The sequence below is a fragment of the Pseudophryne corroboree genome, chromosome 3, assembly GCF_028390025.1.
Source record: "Pseudophryne corroboree isolate aPseCor3 chromosome 3, aPseCor3.hap2, whole genome shotgun sequence".
NCBI lineage: Eukaryota > Metazoa > Chordata > Amphibia > Anura > Myobatrachidae > Pseudophryne > Pseudophryne corroboree.
In genome coordinates, this window is record NC_086446.1 from 130,304,435 (window position 1) to 130,329,913 (window position 25,479).

General features: G+C 50.8%; 1 non-coding gene across 1 annotated transcript; it reads right to left on the reverse strand.

Annotated features, from left to right (window-relative positions):
* Positions 1-12,920: 12,920 nt before the first annotated feature.
* Positions 12,921-13,084, reverse strand: LOC134898867 (U1 spliceosomal RNA). The gene has a single exon (XR_010172555.1). It is a non-coding gene; the product is annotated as a U1 spliceosomal RNA (small nuclear RNA).
* Between the last annotated feature and the right edge of the window lie 12,395 nt (positions 13,085-25,479).

Consider the following 25,479-nt stretch of genomic DNA (forward strand, 5'->3'; position numbering starts at 1 on the left):
GTGGGTGACTGAGACAGGTATGACAGGTAGAGTTGGTGACTGAGGCAGGGTGACAGAGTTGGTGACTGAGACAGGGGTGACAAGTAGAGAGTAGATGACTAAAGCATGGGCAACAGGGAGATAGTGGGTGACTGAGGCAGGGGCTACAGGGAGATAGTGGGTGAATGTGGCAGTGTTGACAATTAGAGAGTCGATGACTGAGGCTGGGGTAAATGGGAGATAGTTGGTGACTGAGGCAGGGGTGAAAGGGAGTGACTGAGGCAGGGTAGACGAGGAGATAGTGGGTGACTGAAGCAGGGGTGACAGGGAGATAGTGGGTTTCTGAGGCAGGGGTGACAAGTAGAGAGTATATGACTGAGGCTGTAGATGACATGTAGAGTTGGTTACTGAGGCAGAGGTGACAGGGAGATAGTGGGTGACTGAGGCAGGGTAGAAAAGGAGAAAGTGGGTGACTGAGGCATGGGTGACAGAGATAGTGGGTGACTGAGGACGGGGTGACTGGAAGATAGTGGGTGACTGAGGCAAGGGTGACAGGTAGAGTTGGTGACTGAGGCAGGGGTGACAGGTAGAGTTGGTGACTGAGGCAGGGGTGACAAGTAGAGAGTAGATGACAGAGGCTGGGGCTACAGTGAGATAGTGGGTGACTCAGGCAGGAGTGACAGAGAGATAGTGATTGACTGTGGCAGGGGTGACAGGTAGAATTGGTGATTGAGGCAGGGTTGACAAGTAGAGAATAGATGACTGAGGCAGGGGTGACAGGGACACAGTAGGTGACTGAGGACGGGGGGACTGGGAGATAGTGGCTGACTGAGGCAGGGGTGACTGGGAGATAGTGGTAGACTGAGGCAGGGAGACAGTGGGTAACTGAAGTAGGGGTGACAGGGAGATAGTGTGTGACTAAGTCAGTGGTGACAAGTAAAGAGTAGATGACTGAGGCAGGGGTGAAAGGGAGATAGTGGGTGACTGAGGCAGGGGTGAAAGGGATCTAGTGGGTGACTGAGGCAGGTGAGACAAGGAGATAGTGTGACTGAGGCAGGGGTGACAAGTAGAGAGTAGATGACTAACGTAAGGGTGACTTGTAGAGTTGGTGACTGAGGCAGGGGTGACAGGGAGATAGTGGGTGACTGAGGAAGGGTTGACAATTAGAGAGTAGATGACTGAGGCTGGGGTGACTGGTAGATAGTGGGTGAATGAGGCAGGGTGATAGGGAGATAGTGGGTGACTGAAGCAGGGGTGACAAGTAGAGAGGCATGGGTGACGTGTAGAGTTGGTGACTGAGGCAGGGGTGACAGAGATAGTGGATGACTGTTGCAGGGGTGACAGGTAGAGTTGGTGACTGAGGCAGGTGTGACAAGTAGAGAGTAGATGACAGAGGCTGGGGCTTCACTGAGATAGTGGGTGACTGAGGCAGGGGTGACAAGTAGAGAGTAGAGGACTAAGGCAGGGGTGACAGGTAGAGTTGGTGACTGAGGCACTGGCGACAGGGAGATAGTAGGTGACTGAGGATGGTGGGACTGGGAGATAGTGGGTGACTGAGGCAGGGGTGACAAATAGAGAGTAGATGACTAAGGCAGGGGTTATGTGTAGAGTTGGCGACTGAGGCAGGGGTGACAGAGAAATAGTGCGTGACTGTGGCAGGGGTGACAGGTAGAGTTGGTGACTGAGGCAGGGTTGACAAGTAGAGAGTAGATGACAGAGGCTGGGGCTACAGTGAGATAGTGGGTGACTGAGGCAGGGGTGACAAGTAGAGAGTAGATGACTGAGGCAGGGGTGACAGGGAGATAGTGACTGGGAGATAGTGGGAAACTGAGGCAGGGGTGACAGGGAGACAGTGGGTAACTGAAGCAGGGGTGACAGGGAGACAGTGGGTGACTGAGACAGGTATGACAGGTAGAGTTGGTGACTGAGGCAGGGTGACAGAGTTGGTGACTGAGACAGGGGTGACAAGTAGAGAGTAGATGACTAAAGCATGGGCAACAGGGAGATAGTGGGTGACTGAGGCAGGGGCTACAGGGAGATAGTGGGTGAATGTGGCAGTGTTGACAATTAGAGAGTCGATGACTGAGGCTGGGGTAAATGGGAGATAGTTGGTGACTGAGGCAGGGGTGAAAGGGAGTGACTGAGGCAGGGTAGACGAGGAGATAGTGGGTGACTGAAGCAGGGGTGACAGGGAGATAGTGGGTTTCTGAGGCAGGGGTGACAAGTAGAGAGTATATGACTGAGGCTGTAGATGACATGTAGAGTTGGTTACTGAGGCAGAGGTGACAGGGAGATAGTGGGTGACTGAGGCAGGGTAGAAAAGGAGAAAGTGGGTGACTGAGGCATGGGTGACAGAGATAGTGGGTGACTGAGGACGGGGTGACTGGAAGATAGTGGGTGACTGAGGCAAGGGTGACAGGTAGAGTTGGTGACTGAGGCAGGGGTGACAGGTAGAGTTGGTGACTGAGGCAGGGGTGACAAGTAGAGAGTAGATGACAGAGGCTGGGGCTACAGTGAGATAGTGGGTGACTCAGGCAGGAGTGACAAGTAGAGAGTAGATGACTAAGGCAGGGGTGAAGTGTAGAGTTGGTGACTGAGGCAGGGGTGACAGGGAGATAGTGGATGACTGTGGCAGAGGTGACAGGTAGAGTTGGTGACTAAACCAGGAGTGACAAGTAGAGAGTAGATGACAGAGTCTGGGGCTACAGTGAGATAGTGGGTGACTTAGGCAGGGGTGACAAGTAGAGAGTAGAGGACTAAGGCGGGGGTGACAGGTAGAGTTGGTGACTGAGGCAGGGGTGACCGGTAGATAGTGGGTGACTGTGGCAGGGTTGACAAGTAGAGAGAAGATGACTGAGGCAGGGGTGACAGGGAGATAGTGGGTGACTGAGGACGGTGGGACTGGGAGATAGTGGGTGACTGAGGAAGGGGTGACAAGCAGAGAGTAGATAACTAAGGCAGGGGTTACGTGTAGAGTTGGTGACTGAGGCAGGAGTGACAGAGAGATAGTGCTTGACTGTGGCAGGGGTGACAGGTAGAATTGGTGATTGAGGCAGGGTTGACAAGTAGAGAATAGATGACTGAGGCAGGGGTGACAGGGACACAGTAGGTGACTGAGGACGGGGGGACTGGGAGATAGTGGCTGACTGAGGCAGGGGTGACTGGGAGATAGTGGTAGATTGAGGCAGGGAGACAGTGGGTAACTGAAGTAGGGGTGACAGGGAGATAGTGTGTGACTAAGTCAGTGGTGACAAGTAGAGAGTAGATGACTGAGGCAGGGGTGAAAGGGAGATAGTGGGTGACTGAGGCAGGGGTGAAAGGGATCTAGTGGGTGACTGAGGCAGGTGAGACAAGGAGATAGTGTGACTGAGGCAGGGGTGACAAGTAGAGAGTAGATGACTAACGTAAGGGTGACTTGTAGAGTTGGTGACTGAGGCAGGGGTGACAGGGAGATAGTGGGTGACTGAGGAAGGGTTGACAATTAGAGAGTAGATGACTGAGGCTGGGGTGACTGGTAGATAGTGGGTGACTGAGGCAGGGGTGACAGGGAGACAGTAGGTAACTGAAGCAGGGGTGACAGTGAAATATTGGGTGAATGAGGCAGGGTGATAGGGAGATAGTGGGTGACTGAAGCAGGGGTGACAAGTAGAGAGGCATGGGTGACGTGTAGAGTTGGTGACTGAGGCAGGGGTGACAGAGAGATAGTGGATGACTGTTGCAGGGGTGACAGGTAGAGTTGGTGACTGAGGCAGGTGTGACAAGTAGAGAGTAGATGACAGAGGCTGGGGCTTCACTGAGATAGTGGGTGACTGAGGCAGGGGTGACAAGTAGAGAGTAGAGGACTAAGGCAGGGGTGACAGGTAGAGTTGGTGACTGAGGCACTGGCGACAGGGAGATAGTAGGTGACTGAGGACGGTGGGACTGGGAGATAGTGGGTGACTGAGGCAGGAGTGACAAGTAGAGAGTAGATGACTAAGGCAGGGGTTATGTGTAGAGTTGGCGACTGAGGCAGGGGTGACAGAGAAATAGTGCGTGACTGTGGCAGGGGTGACGTGTAGAGTTGGTGACTGAGGCAGGGTTGACAAGTAGAGAGTAGATGACAGAGGCTGGGGCTACAGTGAGATAGTGGGTGACTGAGGCAGGGGTGACAAGTAGAGAGTAGATGACTGAGGCAGGGGTGACAGGGAGATAGTAGGTGACTGAGGACGGGGGGACTGGGAGATAGTGGGAAACTGAGGCAGGGGTGACAGGGAGACAGTGGGTAACTGAAGCAGGGGTGACAGGGAGACAGTGGGTGACTGAGACAGGTATGACAGGTAGAGTTGGTGACTGAGGCAGGGTGACAGAGTTGGTGACTGAGACAGTGGTGACAAGTAGAGAGTAGATGACTAAAGCATGGGCAACAGGGAGATAGTGGGTGACTGAGGCAGGGGCTACAGGGAGATAGTGGGTGAATGTGGCAGTGTTGACAATTAGAGAGTCGATGACTGAGGCTGGGGTAAATGGGAGATAGTTGGTGACTGAGGCAGGAATGAAAGGGAGTGACTGAGGCAGGGTAGACGAGGAGATAGTGGGTGACTGAAGCAGGGGTGACAGGGAGATAGTGGGTTTCTGAGGCAGGGGTGACAAGTAGAGAGTATATGACTGAGGCTGTAGATGACATGTAGAGTTGGTTACTGAGGCAGAGGTGACAGGGAGATAGTGGGTGACTGAGGCAGGGTAGACAAGGAGAAAGTGGGTGACTGAGGCATGGGTGACAGAGATAGTGGGTGACTGAGGACGGGGTGACTGGAAGATAGTGGGTGACTGAGGCAAGGGTGACAGGTAGAGTTGGTGACTGAGGCAGGGGTGACAGGTAAGGTTGGTGACTGAGGCAGGGGTGACAAGTAGAGAGTAGTTGACTAAGGCAGGGGAAACAGGGAGATAGTGGGTGACTGAGGCAGGGATGACAAGTAGAGAAAAGGTGACTGAGGCTGGGGTGAAAGGGAGATAGTGGGTGACTGAGGCAGGGGTGAAAGGGAGATAGTGGGTGACTGAGGCAAGGGAAACAAGGAGATAGTGGGTGACTGTGGCAGGGGTGACAAGTAGAGAGTAGATGAAAGTGGTTGGGACTACAGGGAGATAGTGGATGACTGAGGCAGGGGCTACAGGGAGATAGTGGGTGACTGTGGCAGAGGTGACAGGTAGAGTTGGTGACTAAGGCAGGGGTGACAAGTAGAGAGTAGATGACAGAGGCTGGGGCTACAGTGAGATAGTGGGTGACTGAGGCTGGGGTGACAAGTAGAGAGTAGATGACAGAGGCTGGGGCTACAGTGAGATAGTGGGTGACTGAGGCAGGAGTGACAAGTAGAGAGTAGATGACTAAGGCAGGGGTGACGTGTAGAGTTGGTGACTGAGGCAGGGGTGACCGGTAGATAGTGGGTGACTGTGGCAGGGTTGACAAGTAGAGAGAAGATGACTGAGGCAGGGGTGACAGGGAGATAGTGGGTGACTGAGGACGGTGGGACTGGGAGATAGTGGGTGACTGAGGAAGGGGTGACAAGAAGAGTAGATAACTAAGGAAGGGGTTACGTGTAGAGTTGGTGACTGAGGAAGGAGTGACAGAGATAGTGGGTGACTGTGGCAGGGGTGACAGGTAGAATTGGTGACTGAGGCAGGGTTGACAAGTAGAGAGTAGATGACAGAGGCTGGGGCTACAGTGAGATAGTGGGTGACTGAGGCAGGGGTTACATTTAGAGAGTAGATGACTGAGGCAGGGGTGACAGGGACACAGTAGGTGACTGAGGACGGGGGGACTGGGAGATAGTGGCTGACTGAGGCAGGGGTGACTGGGAGCTAGTGGTAGACTGAGGCAGGGAGACAGTGGGTAACTGAAGTAGGGGTGACAGGGAGATAGTGTGTGATTAAGTCAGGGGTGACAAGTAGAGAGTAGATGACTGAGCAGGGGTGAAAGGGAGATAGTGGGTGACTGAGGCAGGGGTGAAAGGGATCTAGTGGGTGACTGAGGCAGGGGAGACAAGGAGATAGTGTGACTGAGGCAGGGGTGACAAGTAGAGAGTAGATGACTAACGTAAGGGTGACATGTAGAGTTGGTGACTGAGGCAGGGGTGACAGGGAGATAGTGGGTGACTGAGGAAGGGTTGACAATTATAGAGTAGATGACTGAGGCTGGGGTGACTGGTAGAGTTGGTGACTGAGGCAGGGGTGACAAGTAGAGAGTAGATGACAGAGGCTGGGGCTACAGTGAGATAGTGGGTGACTCAGGCAGGAGTGACAAGTAGAGAGTAGATGACTAAGGCAGGGGTGAAGTGTAGAGTTGGTGACTGAGGCAGGGGTGACAGGGAGATAGTGGATGACTGTGGCAGAGGTGACAGGTAGAGTTGGTGACTAAACCAGGAGTGACAAGTAGAGAGTAGATGACAGAGTCTGGGGCTACAGTGAGATAGTGGGTGACTTAGGCAGGGGTGACAAGTAGAGAGTAGAGGACTAAGGCGGGGGTGACAGGTAGAGTTGGTGACTGAGGCTGGGGTGACTGGTAGATAGTGGGTTACTGAGGCACGGGTGACAGGGAGACAGTAGGTAACTGAAGCAGGGGTGACAGGGAGATATTGGGTGACTGAGGCAGGGGTGATAGGGAGATAGTGGGTGACTGAAGCAGGGGTGACAAGTAGAGAGTAGATGACTAAGGCAGGGGTGACGTGTAGAGTTGGTGACTGAGGCAGGGGTGACAGAGAGATAGTGAGTGACTGTTGCAGGGGTGACAGGTAGAGTTGGTGACTGAGGCAGGTGTGACAAGTAGAGAGTAGATGACAGAGGCTGGGGCTACAGTGAGATAGTGGGTGACTGAGGCAGGGGTGACAAGTAGAGAGTAGAGGACTAAGGCAGGGGTGACAGGTAGAGTTGGTGACTGAGGCAGGGGTGACCGGTAGATAGTGGGTGACTGTGGCAGGGTTGACAAGTAGAGAGAAGATGACTGAGGTAGGGGTGACAGGGAGATAGTGGGTGACTGAGGACGGTGGGACTGGGAGATAGTGGCTGACTGAGGAAGGGGTGACAAGCAGAGAGTAGATAACTAAGGCAGGGGTTACGTGTAGAGTTGGTGACTGAGGCAGGAGTGACAGAGATAGTGGGTTACTGTGGCAGGGGTGACAGGTAGAATTGGTGACTGAGGCAGGGTTGACAAGTAGATGACTGAGGCAGGGGAGACAAAGAGATAGTGTGACTGAGGCAGGGGTGACAAGTAGAGAGTAGATGACTAACGTAAGGGTGACATGTAGAGTTGGTGACTGAGGCAGGGGTGACAGGGAGATAGTGGGTGACTGAGGAAGGGGTGACAAGGAGATAGTGGGTGACTGAGGCAGGGGAGACAAGGAGAAAGTGGGTGACTGAGGCAGGGGAGACAAGGAGAAAGTGGGTGACTGAGGCATGGGTGACAGAGATAGTGGGTGACTGAGGACAGGGTGACCGGGAGATAGTGGGTGACTGAGGAAGGGGTGACACGTAGAGAGTAGATGACTAAGGCAGGGGTGACAGGGACACAGTAGGTGACTGAGGACGGGGGGACTGGGAGATAGTGGCTGTCTGAGGCAGGGGTGACATGGAGATAGTGGTAGACTGAGGCAGGGAGACAGTGGGTAACTGAAGTAGGGGTGACAGGGAGATAGTGTGTGACTAAGTCAGGGGTGACAAGTAGAGAGTAGATGACTGAGGCAGGGGTGAAAGGGAGATAGTGGGTGACTGAGGCAGGGGTGAAAGGGATCTAGTGGGTGACTGAGGCAGGGAAGACAAGAAGATAGTGTGACTGAGGCAGGGGTGACAAGTAGAGAGTAGATGACTAATGTAAGGGTGACATGTAGAGTTGGTGACTGAGGCAGGGGTGATAGGGAGATAGTGGGCGACTGAGGAAGGGTTGACAATTAGAGAGTAGATGACTGAGGCTGGGGTGACTGGTAGATAGTGGGTGACTGAGGCAGGGGTGACAGGGAGACAGTAGGTAACTGAAGCAGGGGTGACAGGGACATAGTGGGCGACTGAGACACGGGGAAATAGGGAGATAGTGGGTGACTGAAGCAGGGGTGACAAGTAGAGAGTAGATGACTAAGGCAGGGGTGACGTGTAGAGTTGGTGACTGAGGCAGGGGTGACAGAGATAGTGGGTGACTGTTGCAGGGGTGACAGGTAGAGTTGGTGACTGAGGCAGGTGTGACAAGTAGAGAGTAGATGACACAGGCTGGGGCTACAGTGAGATAATGGGTGACTGAGGCAGGGGTGACAAATAGAGAGTAGAGGACTAAGGCAGGGGTGCCCGGTAGAGTTGGTGACTGAGGCAGGGGTGACCGGGAGATAGTGGGTGACTGTGGCAGGGTTGACAAGTAGAGAGAAGATGAATGAGGCTGGGGCTACAGTGAGATAGTTTGTGACTGAGGCAGGAGTGACAGGGAGCTAGTGGTAAACTGAGGCAGGCAGACAGTGGGTAACTGAAGTAGGGGTGACAGGGGTATAGTGTGTGACTAAGTCAGGGGTGACAAGTAGAGAGTAGATGACTGAGGCAGGGGTGAAAGGGAGATAGTGGGTGACTGAGGCAGGGCTGAAAGGGACCTAGTGGGTGACTGTGGCAGGGTAGACAAGGAGATAGTGTGACTGACGCAGGGGTGACAAGTAGAGAGTAGATGACTAACGTAAGGGTGACATGTAGAGTTGGTGACTGAGGCAGGGGTGACAGGGAGATAGTGGGTGACTGAAGAAGGGGTGACAAGGAGATAGTGGGTGACTGAGGCAGGGGAGACAAGGAGAAAGTGGGTGACTGAGGCAGGGGAGACAAGGAGAAAGTGGGTGACTGAGGCAGGGGTGACAGAGATAGTGGGTGACTGAGGACGGGGTGACTGGGAGATAGTGGGTGACTGAGGAAGGTGTGACACGTAGAGTTGGTGACTGAGGCAGGGGTGACAGAGAGATAGTGGGTGACTGAGGCAGGGATGACAGGTAGAGTTGGTTACTGAGGCAGCGTGACAGAGTTGGTGACTGAGGCAGGGGTGACAAGTAGAGAGTAGATGACTAAGGCAGGGGCAACAGGGAGATAGTGGGTGACTTAGGCAGGGGTGACAAGTAGAGAGTAGATGACTAAGGCAGGGGTTATGTGTAGAGTTGGTGACTGAGGCAGGGGTGACAGAGAGATAGTGGGTGACTGTGGCAGGGGTGACAGGTAGAGTTGGTGACTGAGGCAGGGTTGACAAGTAGAGAGTAGATGACAGAGGCTGGGGCTACAGTGAGCCTTTTGCTGCTCCTCCATCCTCTGAAGCATATAGAGGGTTGAATTCCACATCGTTACAACCTCTTGCTTCAGATGATGGCAGGGCAGGTTCAGGAATGTTTGGTGGTGCTCCAGTCTTCGGCACGCGGTGTCTGAATGCCAAAAGTGGCCCGCAATTCAAAGATGTATGAGTGGGATAAAGTGGATGACTGAGGCCAGGTTGACTGGGAGGTAGTCAGTGACTGAGGCAGGGGTTACTGGGAGATAGTGGGTGACTGAGGCAGGGGTGATAGCGATAGTGGGTGACTGAGGCAGTGGTGATAGGGAGATAGTGGATGAGTGTGGCAGGGGTGACAGGGACAGTGGGAGACCGAGGCAGGGGTGACAGGGATAGTGGCTGACTGAGGCAGGGGTGACTGGGAGGTAGTGGGTGACTGAGTCAGGGGTGACAGAGATAGTGGGTGACTGAGGCAGGTTTGATAGGGAGATAGTTGGTGACTAAGACAGGGATGACAGGGATAGTGGGTGACTGAGGCAGGGGTGATAGGGTGACAGTGGGTGACTGAGGCAGGGGTTACAGGGATAGTGGGTGACTGAGGCAGGGGTGATATGGAGATAGTGGTTGACTGAGGCAGTGCAGCCGCTAACCTTGTCAGCAATCGGCGTACGAGGTTCCTTCCAGAAAATGTGGAGAAGATGATGTTCATCAAAATGAATTATAATCAATTCCTCCGTGGAGACATTCACCTTCACCAGCAATTGCCTCCAGAAAGTACACAGGGATCTGAGATGGTGGATTCCAGTGGGGACGAATTAATAATCTGTGAGGAGGGGGATGTACAAAGTGAAAGGGGTGAGGAATCGGAGGATGATGATGAAGTGGACATCTTGCCTCTGTAGAGCCAGTTTGTGCAAGGAGAGATTGATTGCTTCTTTTTTGGTGGGGGCCCAAACCAACCAGTCATTTCAGTCACAGTCGTGTGGCAGACCCTGTCGCTGAAATGATGGGTTCGTCAATGTTTTACTTTTCAATCTAAGCCCCTGCAGTTTTCTGTAAGCATCTGCTTCGCTATGAGGATCAACAAGTCACAAGGGCAAACACTCAGGGCTGGAGGCGTAGATCTTAGGACCAGCTGCTACAAGCATGGCAGAGGTGTCACTATCACTGGTGACACGGTGACACCCAGAGAGGCGGCGAGGGAGATTGTAATGCGGTGCACGCAGATAAGCAGCGCAATGGTAAAAAGGAGACATGGTCTCATAGGTAGGGGCGTGGCCAGGTACCCTGAATCTCCATTTTGTCACTCCAGGTATCCCAGGGGTTGCGGGCTGCACCCGGGGACTAGTGTGTGAGTGGTGCTGGCTCCTGCACAGTGACAGAAACTGGGTGTTGCACGTAATGTCACAGTGCAACACCCAGATTCTGTCACTGAAGAGGAGCCGGCACTTTGGTGTCACCCCCCTTGGCGGGTGACACTCGGGTGTGGGCCGCAACCCCGTTGTGATGCCACTGACCCATGGGAAGCTTTACGTGGCTTACCCATGTGTTAGTAGCCCCAAGCATCTTTTGTGTTAGTCCCTGAAGAAAAACTGCAAATATTGTTTACAAATACATTTTGTAATCAATGGGCCTAATTCAGTAAGGATTGCAAATTCTGCTAAGTAACAGAATTTGCAATCCTTTGGTTCGCATGCTGGGGCCACCCATCACAGGGCATGGCCACCCAGCATGCCGCCTCCCTTCTTGACCACGCCGAAATTGCAGTCGCAGTGCAGTTCAGCGTGATCATAAAAAATGGGGTAGCCTCTTGCTGGTGCAGACTGTATGTGTGCGCAGGAAGCCGCCACCATTTTTGTGATCGCAGCGGCTGCATATGATGTCATGCAGCCGCTCTGACCACGCCTCCTGTTTCTCCGTTGCCGACCCCATTTTGAAGCCCTGCCCCCGCACCGCTCCATCTCCGACTTGGAAATGGAGTGTTGCTGACCCCCCTCCCCCCCCCCCCCGCACCGATTGACAGGCAGAGGCAATCGCATTATCTGCGGGGTGCCGCAGAAAATGCAGGTGCATGCGTATGCTCTTAGCAATTTTTGCAGTTGGATTGCTTATTGCGATTGCAATCCAACCTGAATCAGGCCCTATTACCTATCACAATGCACTGCGGGTAGTACAAAATGGGGTTAATATAGGAGAAAAACCCCAGACCTGTGCCCCTTAACTGTCCCTGGTGGCTAGTGGAGCGGCTGCCCAGTAATCAGTGTCCACACCAGTGCGCACACTGCCCGCCCCCTACGGCCACGCTGGATCACGGTATAGTGTGGGCACAGAAGCCCCTTACCTCCCTTTCATCAGCGGCCTTGTGATCCCGGAGGGCGGTGTGTGTGTGACTGACCTTAGGAAGAAACCGGAGCCTCCGCTGCAGTGACCCAGCAACCAGGGCACGGGAGTATACAGCACCGCTGGGAGTGATGGAGCTGCAGTAAAGATGTCTATTAGACCTAACCTGCTGCAGCCCTTGTATATTCTTATTAAAAAAAGTTCTTATTTTCTTGTCAAAATTAATAGCTAAGAATAGGCTGCCTGAGGCAGCCCCCTGTTAAGTGGCCTGCTACTGAAGGCACCAACTACAAACTGAGCTCCCTGTTCATGGAAGCGAGGTTATAGAGGAGGTGGCGCTGAGCATCTTGGGAACAGTCAAAAGCTTTGAGCCTGTTGGTGCCTTAGATCAAGATCCTACTCTACACCCCAATGTGAATCCTTGTGGAGTCCAGTGTACCCCACAGAAGAAATGAATGTGTGACACCCATTGGCAGCATCATAAGAATAGCTGCTGATGGGCACAATTGAGAAAGGAAGGGGGGAAATATTTGAATCCAGCACATAGATGTCATTCAAATATGTAATTTGTATCTTCCTACTTTAAAATGTAATGAATGAACCTCACCCTGTGAGGACTATCTTCATGATCAAGAGAACTCATATGCAAGATAAGTATGTGTTGGGATAGGGCTGTGGAGGGCGGCTGCTCGGGCACACCCCCGTCAAGTTAAGGAGATTCAACTGAGGAAGCACATGGAACTCTTGTCTGGGGACAACAACTGCAGGGAGACCACATCTTTTCAGATGAACATGGGAGGACGGAAGGCTGCCTAATACTGAAGCACCCTCAAACATCAAACCATATGCAACAACTAGTACAAGCATTCCTGGGGGAAGGTCTGCAGCAGACGGATTTGCATACGGTGATGTCATCTAAGCAGTGGGCCAAAGTTGGCTGGAACCCTCATCTGCATATGAAAAGAGAAAAGTGGCATGCAGGACATGGCAGCCTTTTGCGGCGCTTGGATGACCTCTAGTTCGCATTAAATACCCCCACCCTCCTTCAGTGTGGGGCTCATGTTGGCCGTGCCCCAGCCCCTGAAGCATTCAAGCTGATTTCTTGCAGCAGCTGGGCACTGTAACAGCTCCAGGGCTGCTCTGTAAGGCAAATAAACGGGTGTAGGCCCTGCAGCACCACCTGTAGTTCGCATTGTGCGTTGGAAGGCACAAAGTAAGCAGATGGGAGGAGAAGTCAGGATAGTGCGCAAGGGCATAGAAGGGAGGGGCTAAAGAAAAGAGAAGTGGAAACAGACAGCAAACTAGGGTGGAGAGAGACCTGAGACAAAGAGATCTGAATTATACCAGAGCCAACCAGGGGAAAGCACAAATGCAGTCCCCCACTACCACAAATTATGCAGTCGAGTTTCCCACATTTGGGGAAATCACAGGGTTCATCATACCCAGAATGCAATGATTGAACCTCACCCTGTGAGAACAATCTTCATGACCATGGTATCTCTTATGCAAAATAAGTATGATTTGGGATAGGGCTGGGGAGGGCCGCTGCTCAGGCACACCTCTGTCAAGTAAAGGGAAGTAGCAGCTTGACACAGCTGTAGTGCTGAGACCCCTCGGGCAGCTGCCCAAGAAGAGCCCACTTTCCTCGTGGAATGGGCCTTGACCGATTTCGGTAACGGCAATCCAGCCGTAGAATGCGCTTGCTGAATCGTGTTACAAATCCAGCGAGCAATAGTCTGCTTTGAAGCAGGGGCACCAATCTTGTTGGTTGCATACAGGACAAACAGCGCTTCAGTATTCCTGACTCTAGCCATCCTGGCCACGTAAATTTTCAAAGCCCTGACCACATCAAGTAACTCGGAATCCTCCAAGTCACGCGTAGCCACAGGCACCACAATAGGTTGGTTCATATGAAAAGATGAGACCACTTTTGGTAGGAATTGAGGACGGGTCCGCAATTCCGCTCTATCCACATGTAATACCAAATATGGGCTTTTATGTGACAAAGCTGCTAAATCCGACACTCGCCTAGCCGAAGCCAAGGCTAATAACATGACCACCTTCCACGTGAGATATTTTAACTCCACTGTTTTAAGTGGTTCAAACCAGTGTGATTTTAGAAAACTTAACACCACGTTAAGGTCCCAAGGTGCCACCAGAGGCACAAAAGGAGGCTAAATATGCAGCACTCCTTTTACAAAAGTCTGAACTTCTGGAAGAGAAGCCAATTCTTTTTGAAAGAAAATGGATAAGGCCGAAATCTGGACCTTAATAGAGCCTAATTTTAGGCCCAAATTCACTCCAGTTTGTAGGAAGTGAAGGAAACGGCCCAGATGGAATTCTTCCATAGGAGCATTCCTGGCCTCACACCAAGAAACATATTTTCGCCATATACGGTGATAATGTTTTGACGTTACATCCTTCCTAGCCTTTATCAGCGTAGGGATGACATCAACCGGAATGCCTTTCACTGCTAGGATCCGGCGTCCAACCGCCATGCCGTCAAACGCAGCCGCGGTAAGTCTTGGAACAGACAGGGCCCCTGCTACAACAGGTCCTGTCTTAGAGGAAGAGGCCATGGATCTTCTATGAGCATTTCCTGCAGATCCGGATACCAGGTCCTCCGTGGCCAATCTGGAACAATGAGGATTGTTCTCACTCCTCTTTGTCTTATTATCCTCAACACCTTGGGTATGAGAGGAAGAGGAGGAAATACATAGACCAACCGGAACACCCACGGTATCACTAGGGCATCTACAGCTACTGCCTGAGGGTCTCTTGACCTTGCGCAATACTTTTGTAGCTTTTTGTTGAGGCGGGACGCCATTATGTTTATTTGTGGCAGTTCCCACTGACTTGTAATCTGTGCAAAGACTTCCTGATGAAGTCCCCACTCTCCCGGATGTAGGTCGTGTCTGCTGAGGAAGTCTTCTTCCCAGTTGTCCACTCCCGGAATGAACACTGCTGACAGTGCGCTTACGTGATTCTCCACCCAGCGAAGAATTCTGGTGGCTTGTGCCATTGCCACTCTGCTCCCTGTGCCGCCTTGGTGGTTTACATGAGCCACTTCGGTGACGTTGTCTGACTGGATCAGAACCGGTTGGTCGCGAAGTAAGGTCTTCGCTTGATGTAGGGCATTGTATATGGCCCTTAGTTCCAGGATGTTGATGTGAAGACAAGTCTCTTGACTTGACCAAAGACCTTGGAAATTTCTTCCCTGTGTGGCTGCTCCCCAAACTCGGAGGCTTGCATCTGTGGTCACCAGGATCCAGCCCTGAATGCCGACTCTGCGTCCCTCGAGAAGATGAGCACTCTGCAGCCTCCACAGGAGTGATACCCTGGCCCTGGGGGACAGGGTGATCAACCGATGCATCTGTAAATGTGACCCGGACCACTTGTCCAGTAGGTCCCATTGGAAAGTCCTCGCATGGAACCTGCAGAATGGAATGGCCTCGTATGATGCCATAATCTTTCCCAGGACTCGAGTGCAGTGATGCACTGGCACCTGTTTTGGTTTCAATAGGTTCCTGACAAGAGTCATGAGTTCCTGGGCCTTTTCTATCGGGAGATAAACCCTCTTCTGGTCCGTGTCCAGAATCATGCCCAAGAAAGACAGACGAGTCGTAGGAACCAACTGCGACTTCGGGATATTGAGAATCCAGCCGTGTTGCTGTAACACTTTCAGTGAAAGTGATACGCTGTTCAGCAACTGCTCTCTTGATCTCGCTTTTATGAGGAGATCGTCCAAGTACGGGATAATTGTGACACCTTGCTTGCGCAGGAGCACCATCATTTCCGCCATTACCTTGGTGAAAATTCTCATGGCCGTGGAGAGACCAAACGGCAACGTCTGAAATTGGTAATGACAGTCCTGTACCGCAAAGCTGAGGAACGCCTGATGAGATGGATAAATGGGGACATGAAGGTATGCATCCTTTATGTCCAGGGACACCATAAAATCCCCCCTTCCAGGCTTGCGATGACCGCTCTTAGCGATTCCATCTTGAATTTGAACCTTTTCAAGTATAGGTTCAGGGATTTCAAATTTAATATGGGTCTGACCGAACCGTCCGGTTTCGGGACTACAAACATGGTCGAGTAATATCCCTTTCCTTGTTGGAGGAGGGGAACCTTGACCACCACCTGTTGAAGATACAATTTTTGTATTGCATATAACACTATCTCCCTTTCCTGGGGAGAAGTTGGTAGAGCCGATTTTAAAAATCGGCAAGGAGGCACGTCTTCGAATTCCAGCTTGTAACCCTGAGAAACAATTTCTATTGCCCAGGGACCCACCTGGGAGTGAACCCAGATGTGGCTGAAACTCCGAAGACGTGCCCCCACTGGGCCGGACTCCGCCAGTGGATCCCCAGCGTCATGCGGTAGATTTTGTAGAGGCCGGGGAGGACTTCTGTTCCTGGGAACTAGCTGTGTGGTGCAGCTTTTTTCCTATGCCCCTACCTCTGGCAAGAAAGGACGCACCTCGCACTTTCTTGTTTCTTTGTGACCGAAAGGACTGCATTTGATAATGCAAAGCTTTCTTATGCTGTGAGGGAACATAAGGTAAAAAATTTTATTTTCCAGCTGTAGCTGTGGAGACTAGGTCCGAGAGACCTTCCCCAAACAATTCCTCACCCCTGTAAGGTAAAACCTCCATATGCCTTTTTGAGTCGGCATCACCTGTCCATTGCCGTGTCCATAGGACTCTTCTGGCAGAAATCGACATAGCGTTTATTCTAGAACCCAGTAGACTAATGTCTCTTTGAGCATCTCTCATATATAGGACAGCATCTCTTATATGCCCCAGGGTCAAAAAAATAATATCCTTATCTAGGGTATCCATCCCCTCAGATAAGGTATTCGTCCATGCCGCTACAGCACTACACACCCAGGCCGACGCAATTGCCGGTCTGAGTAAGGTACCTGAATGTGTATAAATGGACTTCAGGGTAATCTCCTGTTTGCGGTCAGCAGAATCTTTGAGGGTAGCCGTATCCTGGGACGGGAGGGCTACCTTCTTGGATAAGCGTGTTAATGCTTTGTCCAGCCTAGTGGAGGATTCCCATCGTAACCTATCGGTTGATGGGAAAGGATACGCCATGAGAATCCTTTTGGAAATCTGCAGTCTTTTATCTGGAGATTCCCAAGCTTTTTCACATAACTCGTTCAGCTCGTGTGAGGGGGGAAAGCTTACCTCAGGCTTCTTTCCCTTGTACATATGTACCCTCTTGTCAGGGACAGGGGGTTCCTTTGTGATGTGCAAAACATCTTTTATTGCCATAATCATATATCGAATGGATTTTGCCAATTTTGGCTGTAACTTTGCATCATCGTAATCGACACTGGAGTCAGAATCCGTGTTGGTATCTGTGTCAACAATCTGGGATAGTTGGCGCTTATGAGACCCTGACGGTCCCTGCGACATAAGATCAGGCATGGGTTGAGACCCTAACTGTCCCAAAGCTTCAGCCTTGTCTAATCTTTTGTGCAATGAGTTTACACTAGCATTTAAAACATTCCACATATCCATCCAGTCAGGTGTCGGCGCTGTCGGAGGAGATACCACATTCATTTGCTCCCGCTCCTCTCTAATATAGCCTTCTTCCTCAGACATGTCGACACACGACACACCACACACACAGGGAATGCTCTTTCTGAAGACAGTTCTCCCACAAGGCCCTTTGGAGAAACAGAGAGAGAGTATGCCAGCACACACCCCAGCGCTATATAACCCAGGAATAACCCAGTAACTTAATGTTTGCCCAGTAGCGCTGCTGTATGTAATTTGCGCTGAATTATGTGCCCCCCTCTATTTTCAACCCTCTTGTCTACCGTGGTATAAGCAGGGGAGAGTCCGGGGAGCTTCCTCTCAACGGTGCTGTGGAGAAAAAATGGTGCTGGTGAGTGCAGAGGGAGAAGACCCGCCCCCTCGGCGGCGGGCTTCTGTCCCGCTTAAACTGTAAAATTGGCGGGGGCTCATACATATATACAGTGCCCAGCTGTAAATATGTTATATTTTTGCCAAAAAGCGGTTTATATTGCTGCCCAGGGCGCCCTGCACCCATACATTGACCGGAGTATGTGAGGTGTATGGGAGCAATGGCGCACAGCTGCAGTGCTGTGCGTTACCTCAGTGAAGATCATGAAGTCTTCTGCCGCCTCTGAAGTGTTTTCTTCTCATACTTACCCGGCTTCTATCTTCCGGCTTTGCGAGGGGGCGGCGGCGCGGCTCTGGGACGGGCGGCGAGGGTGAGCTCCTGCGTACCAATCCCTCTGGAGCTAATGGTGTCCAGTAGCCTAAGAAGCAGGACCTTGCAACTCAGAGAGTAGGGCTGCTTCTCTCCCCTCAGTCCCTCGATGCAGGGAATCTGTTGCCAGCAGTGCTCCCTGAAAATTAAAGACCTAACTAAATACTTTCTGTCAGAAAGCTCAGGAGAGCTCCTGAAAAGCACCCTATCTCCACTGGGCACAGTATCAAAATGAGGTCTGGAGGAGGGGCATAGAGGGAGGAGCCAGTGCACACCCAGAACTGAAGTCTTTCTTAAAGTGCCCATGTCTCCTGTGGAGCCCGTCTATCCCCGTAATCCTTACGGAGTCCCCAGCATCCTCTAGGACATTAGAGAAAATAGGATTTTAATACCTACCGGTAAATCCTTTTCTCTTAGTCCGTAGAGGATGCTGGGCACCCATCCCAGTGCGTACTGTGTCTGCAGTTATTAAATGGCCCTTAACTCCAGAACATTTATGTGGAGACAACTTTCCTGACTTGACCATCTTCCTTGAAAGTTTTCCCCCTGTGTGACTGCTCCCCAGCCTCGGAGGGTTGCATCCATGGTCCCTAGGATCCAGTCCTGGATCCCGAACCGTCACCCTTCTAGGAGGTGAGAACTGTGCAGCCACCACTGGAGTGAGATTCTGGTCTTGGAAGACAGGATTATCCTCCGGTGCATGTGTAGGTGGTATCCGGACCACTTGTCCAACAGGTCCCACTGGAACACTCTGGCATGGAACCTGCCAAACTGAATGGCCTCGTAGGCCGCAACCATCTTCCCCAGCAACCGAATGCATTGATGGATTAACACTCTTGCTGGTTTCAGAATTTGTTTGACCAGACTGTGGATCTCCAGAGCCTTTCCACTGGAAGAAAATCTCTTCTGTGTCCAGTATCACTCCCAAAAACAACAACCGCGTCATTGGGACCAACTGTGATTTTGGCAAGTTTAGGAGCCAACCATGTTGTTGAAGAACTGTCAGGGAGAGTGCAATGTTTTGCACCAACTGGTCCCTGGATCTCGCCTTTATCAGGAGATCGTCCAAGTACGGGATAATTGTGACTCCTTGCTTGCGAAGGAGAACCATCATTTCCACCATCACCCTGGTGAAAATCCTCGGAGCCATGGACAGACCAAACGGCAACGTCTGAAATTGGTAATGACAATCCTGAATTGCAAACCTCAGGTAGCTTGATGCAGAGGCTAAATGGGAACATGTAAGTAGGCATCCTTTATGTCTACCAAAACCATGAAATCTCCTTCCTCCGGACTGGAGATCACTGCCCTGAGAGATTCCATCTTGAAATTGAATTTCTTTAGGTAGAAATTGAGGGATTTCAGATTTCAGATTGGTCTGACTGAGCCGTCCGGCTTCGGGACCACGAAGAGGCTTGAATAAAAACCTTTTCCCTGCTGACTAAGGCTGATTTGAACAATCGGTGAGGGGGAACGTCTTGAAACCCCAGTTTGTACCCTTGGGACACTATTTGTAAAACCCACGAGTCCAGGTCCGAACGAATCCAGAACTGACTGAAGAGTTTTAGATGTGCCCCCATGGGTGCGGGCTCCTGCAAGAGAGCACCAGCATCATGCGGTGGATTTGGCAGAAGCAGAGGATGATCTCTGCTCCTGCGATCTTGAAGAGGCGGCAGACCTCTTCCCTCTACTCCTTCCTCTACCTGCAAAGAAAGGGTAATCTTAACTTCTTGCATATCTATTGGGACGAAATGACTGCGTCAGATAATGATGAGTCTTCATCCGTTGGGAGGGAACATAGGGCAAGAAGGTTGACTTACCTGCGGGAGCTGCTGAGATCAAATTAACTAGGCCGTCACCAAACAAGGCTTCACCTTCATAGGGAAGAGACTCCCTTTCTTCTTGGAGTCAGCATCAGCATTCCCTTGGTGAATCCACAATGCCCTCCTATCCGAGACTGCCATGAAATTGGCCCGTGAACTCAAGAGTCCTATATACCTTGCAGTCTCACGTAAGTATGCTGCAGTGTCCTTGATATGATCCAACGTAAGGGGTATCCTACCTCTCCAGGGTATCTATATCGGATGACAAGGTATTCAACCAATTCTTGAATACTACTACTCACCCATGCGCATGTAATGGCAGGTCTAAGTAATGTACCCGTTGTTACATAACTAGAAATAATGTAGCTTCCTGCATACGATCTGCTGGATTTGTGACAGGGCCCCGTGCAGAACAGGGGGTGACTTCCACTTTATTTTGTCCGCGGCGGGAAATGAATAAACAACCGGAATCCTCTTCGGGATTTGAAACCATCTTGTCGAGTTTTCTCAAACAGAGCGATCAGCACATAAGATGAAGGAATGTTACATCAGCTTTTATTTTATATATATATATATATATATATATTAGGGAAGTGCACCTGAAATTTTTCGGGTTTTGTGTTTTGGTTTTGGGTTCGGTTCCGTGGCCGTGTTTTGGGTTCGAACGCGTTTTGGCAAAACCTCACCGAATTTTTTTTGTCGGATTCGGGTGTGTTTTGGATTCGGGTGTTTTTTTCAAAAAACCCTAAAAAACAGCTTAAATCATAGAATTTGGGGGTCATTTTGATCCCATAGTATTATTAACCTCAATAACCATAATTTCCACTCATTTTCAGTCTATTCTGAACACCTCACACCTCACAATATTATTTTTAGTCCTAAAATTTGCACCGAGGTCACTGGATGGCTAAGCTAAGCGACCCAAGTGGCCGACACAAACACCTGGCCCATCTAGGAGTGGCACTGCAGTGTTAGGCAGGATGGCCCTTCCAAAAAATACTCCCCAAACAGCACATGACGCAAAGAAGAAAAAAAAGAGGCGCAATGAGGTAGCTGTGTGAGTAAGCTAAGCGACCCTAGTGGCCGACACAAACACCTGGCCCATCTAGGAGTGGCACTGCAGTGTCACGCAGGATGGCCCTTCCAAAAAATACTCCCCAAACAGCACATGACGCAAAGAAGAAAAAAAAGAGGCGCAATGAGGTAGCTGTGTGAGTAAGCTAAGCGACCCTAGTGGCCGACACAAACACCTGGCCCATCTAGGAGTGGCACTGCAGTGTCACGCAGGATGGCCCTTCCAAAAAATACTCCCCAAACAGCACATGACGCAAAGAAGAAAAAAAAGAGGCGCAATGAGGTAGCTGTGTGAGTAAGCTAAGCGACCCTAGTGGCCGACACAAACACCTGGCCCATCTAGGAGTGGCACTGCAGTGTCACGCAGGATGGCCCTTCCAAAAAATACTCCCCAAACAGCACATGACGCAAAGAAGAAAAAAAAGAGGCGCAATGAGGTAGCTGTGTGAGTAAGCTAAGCGACCCTAGTGGCCGACACAAACACCTGGCCCATCTAGGAGTGGCACTGCAGTGTCACGCAGGATGGCCCTTCCAAAAAATACTCCCCAAACAGCACATGACGCAAAGAAGAAAAAAAAGAGGCACAATGAGGTAGCTGTGTGAGTAAGCTAAGCGACCCTAGTGGCCGACACAAACACCTGGCCCATCTAGCAGTGGCACTGCAGTGTCACGCAGGATGGCCCTTCCAAAAAATACTCCCCAAACAGCACATGACGCAAAGAAGAAAAAAAAGAGGCGCAATGAGGTAGCTGTGTGAGTAAGCTAAGCGACCCTAGTGGCCGACACAAACACCTGGCCCATCTAGGAGTGGCACTGCAGTGTCACGCAGGATGGCCCTTCCAAAAAACACTCCCCAAACAGCACATGACGCAAAGAAGAAAAAAAAGAGGCGCAATGAGGTAGCTGTGTGAGTAAGCTAAGCGACCCTAGTGGCCGACACAAACACCTGGCCCATCTAGGAGTGGCACTGCAGTGTCAGGCAGGATGGCCCTTCCAAAAAATACTCCCCAAACAGCACATGACGCAAAGAAGAAAAAAAGAAAAAAGAGGTGCAAGATGGAATTGTCCTTGGGCCCTCCCACCCACCCTTATGTTGTATAAACAGGACATGCACACTTTAACCAACCCATCATTTCAGCGATAGGGTCTGCCACACGACTGTGACTGAAATGACTGGTTGGTTTGGGCCCCCACCAAAAAAGAAGCAATCAATCTCTCCTTGCACAAACTGGCTCTACAGAGGCAAGATGTCCACCTCATCATCATCGTCCGATTCATCACCCCTTTCACTGTGTACATCCCCCTCCTCACAGATTATTAATTCGTCCCCACTGGAATCCACCATCTCAGATCCCCGTGTACTTTCTGGAGGCAATTGCTGCTGGTGAATGTCTCCATGGAGTAATTGATTATAATTCATTTTAATGAACATCATCTTCTCCACATTTTCTGGAAGTAACCTCGTACGCCGATTGCTGACAAGGTGAGCGGCGGCACTAAACACTCTTTCGGAGTACACACTGGAGGGAGGGCAACTTAGGTAGAATAAAGCCAGTTTGTGCAAGGGCCTCCAAATTACCTCTTTTCCCTGCCAGTATACGTACTGACGTGCCTACTTGGATGCGGTCACTCATATAATCCTCCTCCATTCTTTCAATGGTGAGAGAATCATATGCAGTGACAGTAGACGACATGTCAGTAATCGTTGGCAGGTCCTTCAGTCCGGACCAGATGTCAGCATCAGCAGTCGCTCCAGACTGCCCTGCATCACCGCCAGCGGGTGGGCTCGGAATTCGTAGCCTTTTCCTCGCACCCCCAGTTGTGGGAGAATGTGAAGGAGGAGATGTTGACAGGTCGCATTCCGCTTGACTTGACAATTTTCTCACCAGCAGTTCTTTGAACCCCTGCAGACTTGTGTCTGCCGGAAAGAGAGATCCAACGTAGGTTTTAAATCTAGGATCGAGCACGGTGGCCAAAATGTAGTGCTCTGATTTCAACAGATTGACCACACGTGAATCCTGGTTAAGCGAATGAAGGGCTCCATCCACAAGTCCCACATGCCTAGCGGAATCGCTCTGTTTTAGCTCCTCCTTCAATGCCTCCAGCTTCTTCTGCAAAATCCTGATGAGGGGAATGACCTGACTCAGGCTGGCAGTATCTGAACTGACTTCACGTGTGGCAAGTTTAAAGGGCAGCAGAACCTTGCACAACGTTGAAATCATTCTCCACTGCACTTGAGACAGGTGCATTCCACCTCCTTTGCCTATATTGTGGGCAGATGTATAGGCTTGAATGGCCTTTTGCTGCTCCTCCATCCTCTGAAGCATATAGAGGGTTGAATTTCACCTCGTTACCACCTCTTGCTTCAGATGATGGCAGGGCAGGTTCAGGTTTTTTTGGTGGTGCTCCAGTCTTCTGTACGCGGTGCCTGCACGCCGAAAGTGGCCCGCAATTCTTCTGGCCACCGACAGCATCTCTTGCACGCCCCTTTCGTTTTTTAAATAATTCTGCACCACCAAATTCAAGGTATGTGCAAAACATGGGACGTGCTGGAATTTGCCCAGATGTAATGCACGCACAATATTGCTGGCGTTGTCCGATGCCACAAATCCCCAGGAGAGTCCAATTGGGGTAAGCCATTCTGCGATGATCTTCCTCAGTTGCCGGAAGAGGTTTTCAGCTGTGTGCGTATTCTGGAAAGCGGTGATACAAAGCGTAGCCTGCCTAGGAACGAGTTGGCGTTTGCGAGATGCTGCTACTGGTGCCGCCGCTGCTGTTCTTGCAGCGGGAGGCAATACATCTACCCAGTGGGCTGTCACAGTCATGTAGTCCTGAGTCTGCCCTGCTCCACTTGTCCACATGTCCGTGGTTAAGTGGACATTGGGTACAACTGCATTTTTTAGGACACTGTGGAGTCTTTTTCTGACGTCCGTGTACATTCTCGGTATCGCCTGCCTAGAGAAGTGGAACCTAGACGGTATTTGGTAACGGGGGCACACTACCTCAAGAAATTGTCTAGTTCCCTGTGAACTAACGGCGGATACCGGACGCACGTCTAACACCAACATAGTTGTCAAGGCCTCAGTTATCCGCTTTGCAACAGGATGACTGCTGTGATATTTCATCTTCCTCGCAAAGGACTGTTGGACAGTCAATTGCTTACTGGAAGTAGTACAAGTGGTCTTCCGACTTCCCCTCTGGGATGACGATCGACTCCCAGGAGCAACAACAGCAGTGCCAGCAGCAGTAGGCGTTACACTCAAGGATGCATCGGAGGAATCCCAGGCAGGAGAGGACTCGTCAGACTTGCCAGTGACATGGCCTGCAGGACTATTGGCTTTCCTGGGTAAGGAGAAAATTGACACTGAGGGAGTTGGTGGTGTGGTTTACGCGAGCTTGGTTACAAGAGGAAGGGATTTACTGGTCAGTGGACTGCTTCCGCTGTCGCCCAAAGTTTTTGAACTTGTCACTGACTTATTATGAATGCGCTGCAGGTGACGTATAAGGGAGGATGTTCCGAGGCGGTTAATGTCCTTACCCCTACTAATTACAGCTTGACAAAGGCAACACACGGCTTGACACCTGTTGTCCGCATTTCTGTTGAAATACTTCCACACTGAAGAGCTGATTTTTTTGGTATTTTCACCAGGCATGTCAATGGCCATATTCCTCCCACGGACAACAGGTGTCTCCCCGGGTGCCTGACTTAAACAAACCACCTCACCATCAGAATCCTCCTTGTCAATTTCCTCCCCAGCGCCAGCAACACCCATATCCTCATCCTGGTGTACTTCAACACTGACATCTTCAATTTCACTATCAGGAACTGGACTGCGGGTGCGCCTTTCAACACTTGCAGGGGGCGTGCAAATGGTGGAAGGCGCAAGCTCTTCCCGTCCAGTGTTGGGAAGGTCAGGCATCGCAACCGACACAATTGGACTCTACTTTGGGATTTGTGATTTCGAAGAACGCACAGTTCTTTGCTGTGCTTTTGCCGCAAGTCTTTTCTTTTTTCTAGCGAGAGGATGAGTGCTTCCATCCTCATGTGAAGCTGAACCACTAGCCATGAACATAGGCCAGGGCCTCAGCCGTTCCTTGCCGTGTCGTAAATGGCATATTGGCAAGTTTACGCTTCTCCTCAGATGCTTTTAATTTTGATTTTTGGGTCATTTTTTTACTGATCTTTTGTGTTTTGGATTTTACATGCTCTGTACTATGACAATGGGCATCGGCCTTGGCAGACGACGTTGATGGCATTTCATCGTCTCGGCCATGACTAGTGGCAGCAGCTTCAGCATGAGGTGGAAGTGGATCTTGATCTTTCCCAATTTTTTTAACCTCCACATTTTTGTTCTCCATATTTTGCGCATAACTATAAGCCACCACAGGTATACAATGTAGATGGATGGATAGTATAGTATTACTTATACTTATGGACGACGAGTGACGACACAGAGGTAGGTACAGCCGTGGCCTACCGTACTGCTGCTTAGTGCTTATATATAAATATAATATACTGTATAACGGACCTGGTGGACAGTGTCAGGAGACTGCTAAACTAGTATGAAGAAAGAAAAAAAAAACACCACAGGTATACAATGTAGATGAATGGATAGTATAGTATTACTTATACTTATGGACGACGAGTGATGACACAGAGGTAGGTACAGCCGTGGCCTACCGTACTGCTGCTTAGTGCTTATATATAAATATAATATACTGTATAACGGACCTGGTGGACAGTGTCAGCAGACTGCTAAACTAGTAT